The sequence below is a fragment of the Sorghum bicolor genome, chromosome 3 (genome assembly GCF_000003195.3).
Source record: "Sorghum bicolor cultivar BTx623 chromosome 3, Sorghum_bicolor_NCBIv3, whole genome shotgun sequence".
Lineage (NCBI taxonomy): Eukaryota > Viridiplantae > Streptophyta > Magnoliopsida > Poales > Poaceae > Sorghum > Sorghum bicolor.
The window spans coordinates 26,336,192-26,353,983 of record NC_012872.2 but is presented as its reverse complement, the minus strand read 5'-3'; positions in this window follow the sequence as shown (position 1 = coordinate 26,353,983).

The window sequence follows — 17,792 nt, the reverse complement described above, 5'->3', positions numbered from 1 at the left end:
TTCATATGTTTGTTCATACTTACAGCCTTGCGTCCTGCCTTGAGTTCAATTGCTTCCTTGGTATTCTCGTGTACCTTCTTGATGTACGCAGCATGCTTGGAGGCTTCCCTATTGGTTCTTTCCTGCAATGGAAGGGGCAACAAATCTATCGGAGCAATAGGTTTGAACCCATATACAATTTCAAAAGGACACATATTAGTGGTAGAGTGTACTACCCTGTTATATGCAAACTCCACATGTGGCAAGCATTCCTCCCAAACCTTCAGGTTCTTTTTCACCATGGTTCGCAGCAACATTGACAATGTGTGGTTCACCACTTCAGTTTGTCCATCGGTTTGAGGGTGACAAGTGGTGGAGAACAAAAGCTTAGTTCCGAGCTTTGCCCATAATGTTTTTCCAAAAATAGCTCACAAACTTGACATCACGATCAGATACAATGGTTCTAGGCATTCCATGTAGCCGCACAATTTCCCTAAAGAACAAATTAGCAATATGTGAAGCATCGTCGCTCTTGTTACAAGGAATAAAATGAACCATCTTTGAAAATCTATCAACCACAACAAAAATTAAATCTTTTTCTTTCTGAGTTCTAGGCAACCCCAAGACAAAATCCATGCTTATGTCTTCCCAAGGAGTTTTTGGAGTAGGTAAAGGAGTATATAAACCATGAGGGTTCAGTTTAGACTTAGCTTTGTGACAGGTGGCGCATCGCTCCACGAATCTGATGACATCTCTTCTCATCTTGGGCCAATAAAAATGATCTTCTAGCAGCTCATAGGTTTTCCTTTGTCCAAAATGGTCTGTCAATCCTCCCCCATGAGACTCCTGCAACAAAAGCAATCTAACCAAAGAATTTGGAACACAGATTTTGTTAGCTCTAAACAAAAATCCATCATGTATATGATACTTTTCCTAATCTTTTCCATTTTTACAATGATTATATGGTTCTGAAAATTCAGGGTCATTACTGTACAGTTCTTTCAAACTTTCAAGTCCCAAAACCTTTACTTCAAGTTGGTTTAGCAACACAATCTTTCATGACAGAGCATCAGCAACAACATTGTCCTTACCTTTCTTATATTTCACAATGTATGGAAATGTTTCGATGAACTCAACCCATTTGGCATGACGACGATTCAGTTTTGCTTGTCCTTTCAAGTACTTCAAAGCTTCATGATCAGAGTGAATAACAAATTCTTTTGGCCATAAGTAGTGCTGCCATGTTTCAAGCACACGCACCAAAGCATATAATTCTTTATCATACACAGAATAATTCAGTTGAGCACCTCCTAGTTTTTCACTAAAATATGCTACAGGTTTTCCTTGTTGCATTAAAACTCCTTCTATCCCAATTCCACTAGCATCACATTCTACTTCAAAAGTTTTCGTGAAATCAGGAAGAACAAGTACAGGTGCTTCAGTCAAACGTTTCTTTAATTCTTGAAATGCATTTTGTTGTGATTTTCCCCATTTAAAGTCAACACCTTTCTTTGTTAATTCATTGAAAGGAGCAGCGATGGTACTAAAATATCTCACAAACCTCCTATAAAAACCAGCAAGGCCATAAAAACCTCTTACTTGACTTACATTTGTTGGAGTTGGCCAATCCTTGATGGCTTTCACCTTGCTTTCATCCACTTCTATGCCCTTTCCTGAAACAACAAAGCCCAGAAACACAACATGGTCTGTGCAAAAACTGCAGTTCTCAAGATTAGCAAATAATTTCTCCTTTCTAAGCTCTTCCAATACTTGCTGAATATGTTTCCATGTTCCTCAAAAGACTTGCTGTAAATTAAGATATCATCGAAGTAGACAACAACAAATTTTCCAATGAAAGCTCTCAAGACATGGTTCATTAATCTCATGAAAGTACTAGGAGCATTAGTCAAACCAAAAGGCATAACTAACCATTCATACAGCCCAAATTTTGTTTTAAATGTAGTTTTCCATTCATCCCCTGTTTTCATTCTTATCTGATGGTATCCACTTCTCAAATCAATTTTAGTGAATATGGTGGAACCACTTAATTCATCAAACATGTCATCTAAACGTGGGATAGGATGGCGATAGCGAACAGTGATGTTATTTATAGTTCTACAATCAACACACATTCTCCAAGAACCATCTTTCTTAGGCACTAAAATTAAAGGAACAGCACAAGGACTTAAACTTTCATGAACAAAACCTTTATCAAGAAGTTCTTGCACTTGCCTTTGTATCTCCTTTGTTTCTTCTGGATTGGTTCGGTATGGTGGTCGATTAGGTAGTGCGGCCCCTAGAATGAGATCAATTTGATGCTCAATCCCACGAATTGGAGGTAGTCCTGCCGGTGTTTCTTCTGGAAAGACATCTCTATAGTCCTGCAAAAGATGAGACACAACACTAGGAAGAGAGGTCATGTCATTAGCAGAAATTAAAATGTCTTTGTACACAAGTACAAAGAGCACTTGTTCGGGGTTGTTCCTCACTTGTCTCATTTCAGATTTTGTGGCTAGCATGACCAAATTCTCTCCCTCACCTTTCTTTTTCTCCCTCAAATTTGGCTTGTGGCACTCACTCACCGAATTGTGGATGGCACTCAATTTCTTTTGCTCTCCTTCCTCTTTACTCACTGGAACAATTTCAGATTTCTTTTGTAAATGTTCAGCCATGATTTGTTGGGGTGTCATAGGCTTGAGAACAAACTTCTTCCCCGTTAGATTGATATTGAACTGATTTGTTCTCCCACAGTGTTGGCTATATCGATCATATTGCCATGGCCTTCCAAGCAGCAAGTGACACACCGACATAGGTGCCACATCAGTCAACATATTCACCAATCTTGAATGGAATGTTTACTTTATATCCATTCTTGATATCTCCCGAATCATTCAACCACTGTACATGATATGGATGAGGGTGTCGTAGCAGCTTCAGGCCAAGTTTATCAGCCATCTCACGACTAGCAAGATTATGGCAGCTCCCTCCATCAATAATCACCTTAACCACCTTATCATGCACCTTTGCTCTGGTTTGAAATAAATTATGTCGCTGCCCATTTTCAGCTTCTTTCATTTGAACACTCATGATTTGAGTCACCACAAGAGCAGCACCATGCTCGAATTCACACCGAGTATGTTCCTCATCTTTATGGGCCTCATCAACATGTTCTTCCTCAGCTTCCTCTTCACTAGCTGATTCAAATTCTCCACTATCATTCACAATGACCACACGGTTATTTGGACACTCTCTTGATACATGTCCACGGCCTCCACACTTGAAGCACTGAATTCCACTACTCTTGGAAGTGGACTCCACTGAAGTAGTGTTTGATGCTGCTGGTTTTGAACTTGGGACAGCAGTGTTCTTTCCACTAAAAGTACCCTGAAAATTAGATCGTGAGCCTCCACTTGAGCCTTTCACCATGGATGGTTCAGCAGAAAACTTGGTGATTGATTTGCTTCCTCCAGAGAAGTTCCTCATACCAAAGGACAAGGACTTGCTGCTCTTAGCATCTTGCTGCAATTGACGTTCAGCTTTGGTTGCTTGATGTACCAAATCAATAAGATGACGGTATGGCTGAAACTCAACAATGCGCTGAATATTGCGATGCAGCCCAGCCATAAAACGTGCAATAGTTTGCTCTTCATCTTCATACACATTGGCTCTAATCATAGATTTCTCCATCTCCATATAATACTCTTCAACAGAGAGACTTCCTTGCTTCAAATTCTGCAATTTATCAAAAAGATCACGCCGATAGTGCTTTGGCACAAAACGACTCCTCATTTCTCTCTTCATTTCATCCCAAGTTGCAATAGGATGTCTTCTATCTTCTTCACGATCACTGAGGAGCTGCTCCCACCATATCAGAGCATATCCTTCAAACTTTAGAGATGCCACTGCCAGCTTCTTCTCTTCTGAATAATTATGCAAGCGAAAGATTTTATCCACTTTCAGCTCCCAAGTGAAATAAGCTTCAGGATCAGACCCACCATAAAACTTTGGCATGGTAAACTTCAGTTTTCTCAGCCTCTCCTCATGATTGCCTCTTCTATGATGTCGGCGACCATATCGATATGAGAATGATCATCATCATCCTCTTTTTCAGATTCTTCATCATCATGATTTCTTCGACCTTGACCTCTTCCCCTACCTCGGTTCCTCCTTCCTTGTTCCCTTGAGATTCTACTAGCAGCACTTCTATCACTCATATCTTCATCTTCACCATGGTTGCTTGCTCCATCATGAGGTTGGCGACGCCTTCTGATTTTAGTCATAAGGTTTTGAAGATCTTGTGTCAACCTATCTTGCTTTTCTTCTATGCTTTGTCGGAGTTCATTAAATTGTGCCAAAGTAACACAATCCTCTATTCCATCACCCCTCTTCCTGTAAGGTTAGCTGAATACAAATAGTTTGTATTTGTGGAATATGAAATTTTGGTGGCCCTCACAACACACCTCTCTAACCACCAAAAGCTCTTATGAATTCCTCTGCTGCAGATTACAAGGAAAACAAATGTGTGGTGGCAACTGAAAGTGATGGCGAGGCGAATACAAGAACAGAGAGTACCGATTACGATGGTTTTTATGTGGAGCTTGGTGGGGAGTAATACACAAGGAATGCAATCTGTATTCTAGTTGTTGTAAAGTTAAGTAACGATCCAAACTAGAAGATCTCTGCCTAGTGCTGATCAAAAGATTCGAAGTGTATAAATAGATCACACACACGCAAAGAAATTTCAAAATTGATGCAAACAAGGAGTACGATTGGGATGCAAGTGTTGCAATCAGACCCAACCAAAGTTTTGCACCAAACAAAGATAGCAAACTGGTTGCAGAACTTGATATGAAACTTTCAGCACTTGTGCACATAAACCAACTAAACTTTCAGTGAACCTTTCTCAACTTTTTTTTCACTTCACTTTTTTTTCAGTTTCTTTTCTTTTTTTCTTGATACAATTTTTTTTATATATAGAACTAAAAAACAGGGATCAGATTATGATACTTACACAACTAAAGACAGAAATATAACAACAACCAGTAGCAAGATAGGATCAAAGTTAACACAAAGGATGATATAGGCTATAGAGATTTTTTTTATGGGGATTTTTAGATATAAAAGAGGCACAAAGAACACGCGAAGGATAAATGATCAGCAACTAAAACAAAGACTCTAATGGACTGTGACTTAACCGAACTCACTAAAATAACAGATTGAAACAAAGGTCTAAGCAATATATTTTTCTGGCTTTTTGGTGGATAGGACGAAGCAAAATATATATGTAGCTAGGGATAAAATTCCTACCGTGGTAACGAAAGCTTTGATACCAGATGATGCGTCACGTTGTCCCGATCTTCACGACGTAGGATGAACACCGATAACTAGCTGAAGAACAGCCGGATAACTTGCTGCAAGCAGCGATAACTAGTGCAACCTGACAAATAAAACTCGAAGCCAACCACCGTCTTTAACCGGCAACCTGAATCGAGGATTCGCCCAACCACACTCTCAAAGAACGAACCAACACAGCCTACAATCAATCAAGGAATACCTTGAAGGGAGTAGGAGCACCAATTGAGAGCGGATGAAGTCGCCGCCTATGTAATCCCGCGAGGAAATCACAAGAGCAAAGGGGTAGAGATCACTCTCTGAATTTGTTAACACGCAGCTGAACAAAGGGGTTCTGTATTTCTATTATCAAAGTCTTAGATTAAAATGAGTCTTAGGGGGTATATATACTAGCAACAGCCCTGCTAGATAGGTAGAAACACGAAATAGAGTTTCTGAGGGAAGGCAATATGAAAGGTGTCCTCGAAATGGATTCCCGAAGTGGCTTCGCGTGACTGTTGGTCTCCAGAGCAGTTTCCAATAAACTGACCATAACTTTTTATTGGAAAGTCCAAATGATGAACCGTTTCTTGGGTGTGAAACTAGACTCAAAGGGATTTCCAGCAATGTATGCCAACTAGCACGAAACATTGTAGATTCGTACAGTTTTACTTGGCAATTTGTACAAACATTCTGTCATGAGAGACTGTTGACCTTCTGAGCAGTCTGTACTAATTCTGGTCTAGAGGCAATATGGTGTATCCAAACTGGTCGCCACTAGATTCATTAGAAAATAGACTCATAAAGCTTTCCAACAAGTGCTCATGGACCTTCATAGCTTTTGTGAGTAAAAAGTTATAAATATTTCTTTGCACTGGTCCGTTTTTGACTTCCACTTGTCCGTTTTTTTACTTCTTCTGGAACTTGCACTGGTCCGTTCTTCAGGGTCCGATTCATCATTCTCTTCTTCTATATACCTGAGTACAATCAAGTTACAACACTTAGGTAGTATATAATTCTCATTAATATTAAAATGAATCTCACAAAGTAGCGCGTGGACCTCTTGTTGTAGCTTCTTCGCACGACTACGTGTAATCGGTCCATCGATGACTTGGGTTGGTGTCGGTGTAGGTGAAACTTGAGTAGGTGTAGCTTGACTTGGAGCTTGTGACATCTTGCTTGGTGGCATGGTCATATCACTGATCCTACCACCGGCACTATCCAAGCCATCGACTCACGCATGACGTGTGAGGAATGTGCGAATGTTGGCCACATGGGGATCAATTGCCCTAGAGCCTAGGAGGACGCATTGTTCATCAACAACGGGTTCCACCAATAACAACAAGGTAATGGATGGAACAACCAGAACCGCCCCCAAGGTAATTACTATAGTTTTAATTCCTCGCAGCCTTCGCTGAAAGATCTTGTGCTACGTCTGGCCAAAATCAATGAAAATCTTGTTAAAAAGTTTTCTGAAAAAGATCAAATGTTTGTCAACATAAATACAAAGCTTGATGGCCTGACCCTTTCTGTTAGAGATCAGCTAGCTTTTAATAAGAAGATCGAGTTAAAAGTAGCTCAGCTTGCTTCTGCCGCTAAAGCTATTGTTTCTCCTGATTTTGTGGAAAATGTAAATGCGGTGACCACGAGAGGGGGTAAGACCACTCGTGATCCCCCTTATCCAAACCATAAGACAGGAAGGGTGCCATGGCAACAGGAGGAAACACAAGCAGAAGGGCCAGCTCAACCATCAGAAGAATCCTTGGAAGACGAGTCGACCCCAAACAACTATGGGGACACCACGATGCTACCCTTTCCCATAAGAGAAAGGAGGAAGAAGAAGGATGGAAATGAACAGTTCCTCCGCTTCGTGGAAATGGTCGAAAAGACGCACGTCAGTGTACCGTTGATGGATGTCTTGCATATTCCGTCCTACTCCAAGTTCATCAAGGACATCATCAACAAGAAGCGACCATTGCTGTCCATTTAAGTTGTCAAGCTAATAGAAGAATGTAGCGCAGCTATACTCAATGAGCTGCCCGAGCAGAAGCAGGATCCTGGGTGCCCCACAATCTCTTGCTCAATTGGGGCCCAGCAATTCGACCACACCCTATGTGATTTGGGGGCGAGTGTGAGCGTCATGCCGAAATCAGTCTTTGACAGGCTGAACTTCACCAACTTGGAGCCAACCACCATGACACTCGAGTTGGCAGACTCGTCAGTCCAGTACCCGGCAGGGATTGCTCAAGACATCCCTATCAAGATCAGAGGATACTATGTTCCAGTGGATTTTGTGGTGCTCAACATGGAGCTCACTAAAGAAACACCACTAATCCTAGGAAGACTATTCTTGAGTACGGCTGGAGCACAGATTGATGTTGGGGCTGGAGAAATCCGCTTCAACATTAATGGCCAAGAAGAGAAGTTCGATTTCAGGCCACGCCGTCAATAAGAGTGCAACATGACACGCATCCTCTATGGGCCAAACCCCCAAGGCATCAGGCAGGTTGAGATCCAGCCTCAACTTATTAAAAATACAAAAATATCTAAGAAAAAGCCGGAGCCAAAAGAAAAGGCAGCTCCTAAGAAAAAAAATAAGGAGCAGAAAAAGAAAATAGCTCCTAAAAAGAATGAAAAGAAGGACGAAGTCCCCAAGCCTTCACAACCGAAGCTGGTGTGGAAACCAAAGCAGAAGGTTGAACAAACTTCCACACCTCCAAAGGTGATACTGCTAAAGTGGAGGCCCAAGCAGGTGCAACCGTCTACTCCTCTCAAGACGGATGTGCCATCATCAAGCAAGAAGTAATGGGAGAAGAGTCCCGCTCAACGGACTATAAAGATGAGCCCTTGCCGAAGGTAAATCAGTAAGGCCTTGTTTAGTTCCCAAAAAATTTTGCAAAATTTTTCAGATTCCCTATCAAATCAAATCTTTAGATGCATATATGAAGTATTAAATATAGACGAAAATAAAAACTAATTGCACAGTTTGGTCGGAATTGACGAGACGAATCTTTTGAGTCTAGTTAGTCCATTATTGGATAATATTTGTCAAATACAAACAAAAGTGGTACTATTCCTATTTTGCAAAATTTTTTGGAACTAAACAAGGCCTAAGTTATCCCTAGGTAAGTTTTTACTTATAAATATATATATATTCTTTTTACTTATTTATTTATTTTGAATAAATTCTTTCTATTTATGTTTTGAATAAATGGTGCATTTGTTGTATTTATGAGTAGTCCATATTGCCCCTATGATCTTTTCTTCATTTTTGAATCTTTGAGATCATCGGTATCAATCACTCATAAATGCATGATACTCTGATAGCTTTTAGAAAGTTTTCAAAATTCAAAACTCTATCCCACACACTATCACTCTGATTCCATAGCGCATCACGATTGATCGTAACCAGGATCGTGAAATACTCAGAGAGGGAAAGAAATACCCGAAAGACTGAGGCCGAGTGGTGGACCCAGTGGTGCGGCCGCACCCCCAGGTCCGCCAATCCGCCCCAATCTTTTTCCCTTCCTCTTCTGCACTGATTAGCATCACGTCCATGGATACGATCAAGTTGTTTCCAGATCAGAGACTACGTTAGCACCTATAAAATCCTCCATAGGCCTCCTCTTCTCACACCAATCATTTCTCATCTCCCTCTTGTGAAGATTGCTAAGCTCTCCCATTCTTCAGTAGTGACCATGTCTAGCTATGCCCTCTCGCTGATCAATGCTCCCAAGACCATAGCCAATCTAGACATAGCACCTTACCAAGAGAGTTCTAGCAAGGAGGTCCATGTTGAGAAGAGAAAGCCATTAGCGTTGTCCTACACGATGCTTGATTGACGGTTGTGGCAAGTGCCTCCTGATCCTAGGGAGAGTACTGGAAGATTCCGTCTTCTTGGCCTTGCCACCCATCTTGATACCAGCATGATTGCCTTGCCTATCACCACTAGGGGCTTTTCTCTTATGTCCTTTGTTGCTAGTGGACGAACGGGCAGTAGCGGGTATGTTGGCGGCGCTATTGGTGGGTGCTTTGTGGTTTGCTGGTGACAGTACGAGAGCAGCGGTGAAGAAGATGATCCCAATATCATAGCCGAGCTTTTAGCTAAGCAGGCTAGCCTACGTGCTGAGTTACGGGTTTTAGAAGACGACCTAGAGGAAAAGAACACTGAGATTAGGAACCTCAGTAATGATGTTAATAGGATTCGCTTCAAGTTTAATACACTAAACTTAGAAAGGTCGCTGAAGCCTTAGGTGTTGGTCGCCTTGTTGAAGATCTTTAGACCACACCTCCTGCACGAATCTTTGTTTAGGCACATTTTTCCTTTTCACAATATTTATGTTTCAAATATTTTTTCCCTTCCAATGTAATGTGCCTATTCAAAGTTATCAATAAAAAAAAGTTTGTTTATCTTGTGCACTTGTTTTCTATATATATTGTGACTAACCATGATAGGAAAGAAAACAAGTGTGGGGGAAGGACTATTCAATCAAAAATCTCGGTTTGTGCAAACCCTCTTCCCCCAAAAAGATTTTCAAATGAAATGTTTAAAATAATGTTACCTTCGTACTCCATCGAACATGTCTCCTATGTTCAAATATGTTTTTGCATACTTTTTATTCTTAGCTAATATCCCTAGAGATTTATGAACACTTGTTATAGGAACCCCATTTTATCTAAGTAATTGACGTATGTGATATTGTAGGATGACATGATGCTTGCTGGTTCTTGCAAAGTACTCTTTCATTTATAAAAAGCAAAATTCAATAGCAAGTTTCTTGAATGATCAAGCTTTATTCCTACCATGGCCAAATATTTGTTCATGATTAAACCTTATACATATGCTGCTTGCTCTGTGTTGAGTTTGGTCAAATTTTTGGACCGCTGTCGAGAGATGTTTCATGCCTCTAAGATCAGAATTCACTTGCACCCACCATATAAAAGCTGACTCTCACACTGAGAAGTCACGCACAACATGCTTTCTCCATCCACCCAAAATTTTGCCAACTCTTACACTGAGGGTTGCGCACATATATCCACCAAATAAAAATGCCAATATCTCACCCTGAGAATTGTGCATTCATATACATTCCTTGAATTTGTTATCATAAAGCTCTCTTTTGTTTTCATCAGAATCATAGGAATGAGCTATATATATATAAAAAATTATTATGAGAAAAAGCCAAAGGGGCAAAACGGGGAAAATTCATACCCGTCCAAAAAAATAAAATAAAATTTGTGTTATAGCCCATATCCTCTCAAGTTTTTCATTTCATTTCAAAAGAGAGTCTTGATGCAAGGAATGTGGCAATAAAAGTAGTGATAGGATTCCACCAAAAATTTCACACACTTGCACATTCTGATCTAAGGGTATGGCGCACTCCCTCCGGTATGGTCCTAGGTTTGACTCGACAACATATGCAGGGTAAGTAAGTTCCACCATCATACCTACCCAAAACTCCAGATAAGCCTTTTAGAAGTAGGATGATCAAAAAGAAGGCATCAACTCTTTATGCCTTGGTAAGGAACCACTCACATATTAGGAGGGACTTGAGAGCATCATTCAAGAAACATATGCTATCTTTATTTTTCAAAATCTTGCAAAACCCCAAGTTTCTGCGTAGGGACTATGTAAGAGGATTTGAATCCAGGCTGTTCCATGTTTCAATTACCCAATATAGCTTGGTAGACACTTTGAAGTTCATAAATCCATGTGAAGATGGGAATAACCTGTATGGAGATTCTTTTGACAAGAAGGTGAACCAATTTGGTCTTTAGTGCCTTCACTCGAGGACGAGCAAAGGACCAAGGGTGGGGGAGTTGTTGGTACCCCTTATCTTATAATTGTAAACATCATTTTAATAAATAAAATAAATAGATGGTAGGGCTTTGAACTAACCTTTCCACAAGTTTTGTTGCAAATATCAATTTCAGGTATGACATGTGCAAAGGCGCAAAAGACACGAGAAAGCGCACTTCAAGAAAGCGTATTCAGAAAAGGCGCAAATCAAAGATAAAAGGAAAAGCCTACCAAAACACCGAACTAGATCCATCTGTAACCAAGGGAAGGATCAGGGCCCAGAGACGAACCAACCACGCGAAGGCGGTGGCTAGGGGGGCCCACCAGTGGTGCGGCCGCACCCTGGTGCGAGCGCACCCCCCATGGTGGCAACTCGGTCCCACCTTTTTCAGGCGGTTGCATGGCAGCATGCATAGGACGGTTTCACCTCCTACCAAATTTAGATCGCCATGAACCGTCCTTGTTGGACTATAAATAGATGGCTCCACACCATTCAACACACACACCATCATTTGGAGCAATACACCTCACATCTCTACACTTGTTCTTTAGCTTAGATTCAGTAGTAGAGTAAGGCAAAGCTAGCAAGGAGAGCTTGTCTCCTTGGAGGATCTTAGAGCTTCTTGGTATGAATACAATTCAGTTCTCCTCCATGAGCAAGTTCTTATCTTATTTATATGATTATACAATTGAATTAGAGTATAGTTGTGTTCATATCTTCTTCATAGTATATGAACTAGTTCTTAGTTCTTGTGCTATGTTCTTGATGTGTTCATCCTCGTTCTTCATCGTTCATCAAATTAGTATGAATAGACAAAGGATTAAGTTTGGGGTAACAGTTCATTGGGCTGTGATGGCCACTCTTAGCCGAGCCTGTCAATCAGAAGGGTTGGGGTCCCAGGAGGCTAGGAGGCATTTCCAATTACACGGGCTAGGTGCTCGAGTATGCGGAGATCAACAGATGCGCGGGTATCTTTCGGGTAGAGGGGTAGGTGGCAGGGTAGTGACAGCCCTGTCATCCCTGGTATTCCCCCACGATTAGGTATTCCGGTAGGAGTTTTGTAAAGTCCCTATCGGCTGGATGTCCAGCTGTGGGGATCTCCCCAGAGCCTCAAACTTAGTTCTAACTCTAGTTATATTGATTAGATGTTCTACTAACAATTCTTTGCATAGTTATATAAGATCAATGCCAGCTCAAGTAGTTGTTCTTTATTTCTTTTATTTCCTTATTTTATCTTTATTCCTTGAGGTTGCCCCGATGAGTGTGTCCACTATCCATATTTTAAGAGCCTGCCATGATCCCTAATTAGATTATGTCTACCTATGCATCTCAATCAGTGATCATGCTACAAACCAAGCTAGATGCATTTGTTACGCCCTCCTACGGGATTAAATACGATAACCCTTGAATACTCACGGGTTGAAATGCTACAATGATAATCTTGTTCGCTTGTAGTTTTATTCTTTATATTCATGAACTATTGATTAGCGTACCTAAGTACCGTTACTTAAGATTGTAAACTGTGGCATTTATCTGGCGCCATGCTACAGCTTTGCATATCGTAAGTAAGGGTGGTTAGGATGGCTAATCCGGCATTCCTAATTATTGTTACCAAACTGCATTGCTAAGGCTGCGTCGTTAAAGGCCTTGGGTTATATCTCTGACGTAACGATAGTTATGGTATACCAACACCCGACATTTCTGGTGCCAATTCTAATGATGGATTTATAGTCTATCTTTAGTAGTGACGCTAAGAAATGCCAACAATTATCTTACACCTAAGTGCTTGTACAGGGGTGAATACAAGTGGATGTTGCTACGGGTTCTAAGTCCTAGCCGGTGGTGGCGGGATGAGAATCGTGTTCTATGAGTGTCTCTTAGATGTCTTCCCCGGCGCCCCCTTTTATAGTTCTAAGGGGAGGCCTAGATTACAGAGTGTAGGCGTTGGAGTGGGCATTGATAGGGGTATGGCGCTGACCTACTCGAGGCTTTCGTACTAGCGTGGCCTCGAGCCGTCTTGTTATGGGGTACTTTGGTGATGATGGTGCATGCGTTCTCTGAATCCAACTCCTGTACATCGTCTGGTATGGGCTTGGGTGTGAGCACGCTTGTACATCGTGGCAGTACTCATGTCTTTGGTTGAAGCGCTGACTTCCATCGCTTGATCCTTCCTTGGGAAGGCATGTGTCTGCTCGAGGGTCACGTCACACAGGTAGCTCTGTGGCGGAGGAGCACTGACCTTTAGCCTCTCGAGGGGGGTCGTGATGGGATATTACGCCAGCTACACTGTGCCAATTCATACTTTTCTCTAATCTTGAGGATAAAGCTAGAAAAAGTAGAGATTTGACAGGTGCTTGTTCCCCTATCACGCTTCCCGTGATTGTCGGGTTAGGTGGGAGCATGGCAGCCGCATTAAATGCTCTGGCTCCCGTACCCACGACAGGCGGCAGGGAACACTTTTGCGCTCGAGGCCTGCCGATTCGCTTGACGCTATTTCCCTATTGGACGGTCGCTCGCCATCGAGCCCTTATCGATTCGCTCGACCCCATTTTCGTATTCAGGGCTATGGTCGACACCGCACCCTGGTGATCACGTATTTATGTCGGAGCATCGAGCTGGAGCCTGAAATTGTTTGTGGATCCTTACATTCTGAGCGCTGGCTTGGGTACCCCTTATTGACATCCTCGACACTTGGCAGGTCATCATTTGAGGGCTTTAGTTAGCATCGAATAAAATAAGAAGAGGGTAGCCAGATGGTATGATAAGAAGGTGAACGTAAAGGAGTTTGCTGATGGAGATCTAGTTTGGAAATTGATTTTATCGATTGGGACTAAAAGTTCAAAGTTTGGCAAGTGGTCTTCTAATTGGGAAGGTCCTTATCGAATAAATTGATCTGCTCGTGGCAACGCATACATTCTAGAAACCCTTGAAGGAGTTGTATTTCCCAGAGCATTGAACGGAAAATATTTAAAAATATTACTCTAGTATCTGGCTGGACGCATAGAAGTATAAATGTCGATAACAATTCTATCAGTCAAGATAGGACAAGAGTATTAGTGTTTCCTAAAGTACTAATACAATGCATTGCCGATAAACAAGATTTACAAATTTAACAAAGATTGGATAGCTGATATCGCATGGAGGCGAATCTGATCGGCTTCCTCTATCTCCTTGATGTCTTCATCGGCGGAACCCTCCACTGGCTTGAGCTTTTTCTTCACCGCCAGGGCTTTGCGAGCTTGGGTGTCTCTTTCTTGCTGGAGGGCATTGATGGCATTAGGTAGCTGACTTTCTTCCTACTCGGCTTGAGTTAGAGCTGCTTCCACATCCTTTAGTTCGGCTAGTAGAGCTGCTCTCTTTGCCGATAAGTCTGAGATCTTCTGCTTGAGTCCAGTGCCTGAGGTCTGCAAACTACCAATGTTCTTGTGCTTCTCATTGGCAGTCTGCTTCAATTGCAGCATCATTTCCTTAAGCTGAGTTTGAGCAGCTCTTTCGGCAATGCGTTGGGTAGCCCTGTGATATTGAAGTTGTCAGCTCTCTAAGTGGGCTGCTAAGAAGAATGCTTCCTTGGTATCGGCAGGGACTTGGCCATGGACTTTTTTGAAAATCACCTTGGTAGGGTCTGAATCATGTACCAACTAGGTGGTGTCTTGCTGTAGTAGGATTAATAGAGCCTCCAGTTGGGACATGATTTCTGCCGATACTATCCCTAGCGCGAGTGCAGAACATGTCTCCTCCCCCTCATCATTAGAGATGTCGATGGCAAAGGAGAATAAGCTATCTAGGGAATCTTGTTCCTGAAAGAAGAAAAGGGTTTAGTTGGGGACAGGTATGAATAACACAAATTGGTTAAGTCAGTCGGCTTACTTGCTTCAAGGCAATCTCTTGCCTTTGGCTGGAGGAAGCAATTTGGAGTGTGCCCTGAGAAGGATCGGCTGTGCCTGCCGATGGGATGTCTTCAACTACAGGGTTGATTGGTGCTGAAATTAATAGCAATTCCTCTACAGTCTCATCGGCAGTTGCTTGCTCAGGTACAGCAGCTGATGATGTGCCTTGTGCAGAAGGATCAACAGCTTACTTAGGTGCATCGGCCAGTTGTGGCTAGCTCGAGAGTGCTAGTTGAGGAGTTGAGATCGGCATAGATTTCTACCGTTTTGGCTATGCTTTGGTGCCTGTTGGAGCTTTGCGCTTGGTCTGGGCCTTAGCAACGGCTGGCTGGGGGGCATCGACACTTGTTGGTGGTGGAGGTTGGACATCTGGGACACCTACCGATGTACCTGTTTGTTGTTGCAAAATAGGTGTAAGATATGATATTTAACAAGTTAAAAATATAGTGGAAAAAATACCTCTTAGGGCTTATCAAGGATGGTAGTGTCCGATGTAAGAGGAGATGCCGATGATGACACCGTTGTAGTTCTTGCGTCCTAAAATTAATGTCAGTACGGTTTGAAATCGGCATGGATTGGAATAAATAGGGTTGTTACCTTGAACGCTTCTACTAATGTCGCAGCAGCAGCTGATGGAGTGACCCCAGCCTTAGCCAATTTTTGCTTGGTAAAAACTTTCTTGGCACCGGCTCCCTGATGAGTCAGAGCAGCCAGAGTGGGAGCATGGTAGCCGATCAGCGATATTGGAGATATGGGTCGAAGGTCAAAGGGTTTCCCACTCTTGCTCATGGTTGGTACTGGATCATCAACCTGTCACAGGAAAATTAGTTGCCAATGGAATTAAAAGTAAAGGAAAAGCTAGTGTTAAAATAAACTTACTGCATCATCAGGGATGATATGCTCACGGTCGATGTTGACTCTTCTTAGCGTCACTACCTAGAATTGTCAGTCCTTGGCACAGCATTAGAAATGCTTGTGTGACACCAGAAGTGGCAAACGGTTTTACCGCAAGCGGACGGTGGTCAATGCAGCACTTCACTAGGAGTATTCCAGGTATCGTATTTTCCACAGGGAATGAGAAGTGGATTAACTAGACCAATTGAGTCGTCGGATGATGATCAAAGGTCTTAGGATTGCGTGGAGATGTATTTCTAGTATTTGGCTTGTGGCTAAGCTATCCTAAGTATACTGAGAGTTAACTCCCTTCCTACTGTGGCCGATAGGTGAAAAGGGTGTGGCGAAACACTTCCCTAGGCAGCTACCATGCAGGCCAACTATTATTTGCAACTTGCCTAACAACACACTGAAGAGAACTCCTAATATCCAATAGAGGCCTGTCACGCTTCGCTGTGGCGTTCTTCAGGTGCGACAAGAAGTCCACAAGGGTAGACTTAGTCTAGACACCACGTCTACACTAATTCTACTACTCTAGACCCAGCTAAGGTTTCGAGCACTTCACACAAGGCAAAGCAATGTGCCAGAAGGCCGGTTGTATACTTAAAAAAACTAAGACAGAAAGTAAATACTGGAAGTACTCAAATGAAAGGCAACTAGAAGGAATACTTACTAGAAGACAAGCATCCACTGAAGCGCTCCTGGAAGAAGACTCCGGACAAGCCTGGACTCCTCCTCGGGGAACTCCTCACTCTCTTCCCTCTATTCTCACATTTAGCTAAAAGTAGCGCTTCCTAAGATACATCATGCTTAACTAGGCTCTCTAATGGGGTATTTATAGGGGAGAGAGGGAGTAGGGGCTACTGTAGTGCCACGTCAGCGATTCGCGTGCTCCCTCTTCTCCACCGTTGGATCAAACCAACCTTCCCACCGCCATAGATCAAGGGTGGAGGTATTTCCACACATGTTTGGCATGTGGAAGGTCGGTGGAGGCAAACCGACCTTGGGAGGCCCACATGACAGGGTCGGCCGACTGACCTATTGCTTCCATGTGAGCCCCACCAACCTTCTGGAAGGTGCTGAGGTCGGGGGAGTGTGGGCCAAGTGGGAACCCACCAAATGAGGGTCGGCCGACCTACCCTTGCGAGGGGATGGCCCACCACCTTGGTCCACATGTTGTCCCCACTTGTCATCTTCAATCTTTTGTTGATCTATGGTGGTTTTGGTTCTTGATCATCTTTGCTTCATTTGAGCTTGATCAGGCTTGATTAGTAGCTGTTTGCACCAGCATCCAAATAATGACATGTACATGTGGAACCAAGTGAATTGTACCTATGTCACTACTTAGTTGCTTGGTGTTATCCCCAAAACTTAACCATTGTTGACAGTTTTAGTGGTTGAAAATCAAAATGAAAATACCATCAACAATATCCCCCACACTTGAGTCTTTACTCGTCCTCGAGTAAAGGTTAGAGACAAGTTAAAGATCATAGTGCATATAGTTGCATTCAGGACATAGCTCATGCAAATGGGTTATGTGGTAAGTGTCTAGCAGATTTCCTTGAGAAGTTGATAAGAGGAACAATCCTAAGACAAAATCAGCTCCCAAACTTCTATTCTTAGTACTTAGTGTTTTCATGATAGTTCAAAAGAAAGCACATAGTTTATTCTGACTCCTCATTTATCATTCTCTCAAATCCCTCAGTTTGTAAAGCAACCATACCAAGGCATAACTGTCAGCCCTTCTTGCTACATCCTACATCTAGCAGGCTTATGTGGAGCTTGGTAGGGAAAAACAAGGTACCATATCATGCATTGCATTTATGGTAAAGTCAAAGCAAGGATCTAAGGAGAGGAGTGTCATAGTCCGAGATCAAGATGTGCAAGTGTGTGTGATATG